The sequence below is a fragment of the Camellia sinensis genome, chromosome 2 (genome assembly GCF_055761805.1).
Source record: "Camellia sinensis isolate YWXY chromosome 2, ASM5576180v1, whole genome shotgun sequence".
Taxonomy (NCBI): domain Eukaryota; kingdom Viridiplantae; phylum Streptophyta; class Magnoliopsida; order Ericales; family Theaceae; genus Camellia; species Camellia sinensis.
Genome location: NC_138962.1, coordinates 90311900 through 90314650, shown reverse-complemented (window position 1 = coordinate 90314650; position 2751 = coordinate 90311900).

Sequence of the window (2751 nt, the reverse complement as noted above, 5' to 3'; positions counted from 1 at the left end):
CAAATAAAGCCTCCGGATTCGGAGCGCCCTTCGTGGATGTCACGATTGGCCAAATAAAGTCTCCGGATTTGGAGCCCCATCGGCGCATGACGTCTTTGGGCCGATAAAGTCTCCGGATTCGGAGCGCCCTTCGTGGATGTCACGACTGGCCAAATAAAGTCTCTGGATTTGGAGCCCCATCGGCGCATGACGTCTTTGGGCTGATAAAGCCTCCAAATTCAGCTGACCAAATAGTGCCACCGTGCGACGCGCAAGGGCCGAGTAATATTTTGAATTCAGAGCGCCCTCCAGAATGAAAAAATTTACACGTCGAAGCAGGGATATGTAGGTTGAGACAGTACAACCGCATGGACAAGACAAAATGTTCTAGCATTCAAAATATGATGCTTAATTCAGCATACAAAAATTTAGAATGAAACAAACTTTTATAATGAAACATTTTATTCGATCAAACAGTAATTACAAAAGAACGTAATCTGTGTTCAAAGCATTACAATGTCTATTCTCATACGGCGTCGCATTGATACAAGCGACAACCCCGAATCAACGCCCGTTGATCAGAGAGCACCTGCAACTTAAAATACTTTGATCTGACCGCGCTTGAATCCACGATTCACAACGATGATGTAATCACCCTTGAGGCGGGGATCTTTGGCACCATACACAACGTCAAGGCCAATATCCAAGACAAGAAAGGAATTCCCCACGAAAGCAGCAATGCTCAATGGTCGCGGTACTACGTCGCCCTCATTTCTCGGTCGCGATTGTGGAGAACTTCGCCATTGCTATTTCTCCCATAGAGGTGATCCGCTTTGACGACTTAGAGGCTGACGTTTTGCCCATTTTCTGAATGCCCTACCTCCCGCTCGAATGGGTACTCCGCTGCGATCCATTGCAATGTCAAGCTCAGCCAGAGTCTGAGCTACTCCTCTGCTGCTGAAGAAAAACTCCATTCAACATTCACACTTATCTAACCCCACGCAACAAAATCATTTTAAATCGAGTCTGAGCACAGTAAGTGAAGTAACTGGAGCGAAAAGTCCGAGGCGATTTATTTCTAAAATCATTGTAGTGGCCCCAAGGCGATTTCATTAACATTGAACTCCAAAAGACAGACGCCAAACGATATTGACCATAGCCACTCCATGTACCAATCTTTGGCCTTTTTGTTTTTGGGGTTAAAATGGCCTAATTATATAAACAACAATTACAGATGGGCTAACTGTCTTCGGATTCGTAGCCCTTGGTGCATGACACCTTTGGGCTAGCTAAGCCTCCGAATTCGGAACCTCATCGCCGCAACTGACCTTGCGTGACGCGCGAAAAATATATTTAGTGAAGAATGCTCATAACAAGCTGGCATATAACCGTTCGGAATTAAAATGCCTAGTTGATTCGATCCGACCAATGTTTATACAATGAAATGCATCCAAACACATGTGTGCCGAATTAAATTTACAAAGAAATATTTAAAATAGAACGTTTTATTCAATCAGGAAATAATTAGATAGTTATAAACGCGATCTGCGTTCGAATGTTACATTCAATATTTTATACGGCGTCGCCCTCATCCTCACTCTGCTCGACTTCAAAGGCGAAAAACGGAAAATGGTTATGTTGGTACAGTGGCAATGCCGAAACGACCCCCACTGCTCGGAGAGCTTCCTCGGCCTGAAGCGCCTTAATCCAACCATGCTTAAATCCACAATTTTCGCATCGGCAAACTTCCTTGACGAGCTTTTCCTTGGTCTTCTGTATCCCTACTCTTCGGCCATCGTGGAAGCCTTTTTCATAGGCCCTCCCCTTCGCGAATTCCATCGCGAACATGCTCGCCGTATCGCGATCGACAAGCGCGGTACTGATAAGCCGCTGGGTGACCCTTTCTTCCACGATTGGGTTAGCCTGTCCGATGGGTTGTGCCTGAACGGCCTTGGTCTTCCCTAGCTTACGCTCAGCCAATTCCAGGTGAGCCTCCAAGCTTCGGATGCGTTCATCCCTCTTCTCTATTTCTCGGCGGGAAGCACGGAGACGCATGCCGATATCGTAGGTGGTGTAGAGCCCCATCACCGCACCGTGAATGCCTTCACGAAACACTTCGAAGTCCTGTCGACCTACCATCGACTGCTGGACCTCGGGAGGAAAAATCTATCAAGAAAATTCGACTACCACACTCGAACCTCGAACGATCGAATTCCCATTTGTCATGAGCCTATTCCCCACGAAGACTGCAAAACTCAATGGGCGTGGGTTATCACCGGGCTCCCTTCCAGAATGGGGCAGAGGGGATTTGCCCTATGGCTCCTTGTCCCTCCTGGGCGACCTACTTCGACGACGAGGAGATTGACGTCTCTCCTGATTCCTCGAAATCCTACCTCCCGAGCGCGAAGGTTTGCCACTTCGATTCATGTCTCCTCCCAGCTCAGCTAGCGTCCTCGCTTCCCCTTTGCTGTTAAAGAAGAGTCTATTCGACATTCGCGCTTGTTTATTCTTCATCAAAGACCTAGACTGAGTTGTTCACTGAGCACTTAAATAGGACCTTCATTCATAGATTCCCTACGAGGGCAGCGCCTCCATGGCAATCTAATTAATATCGAAACCTCAACAGCCCGAAGCTAACCGAGTAGTGCCCCCATCAAGTACTGAGTCAGGCAGTCTTAACTTCGGCAAGGGCAAAATTCATGAACCAGCTGGGGCAAGACCGGATTCATCAATCTATTTGGTTTGCGAATACACTCGTCAACATTGTACTAT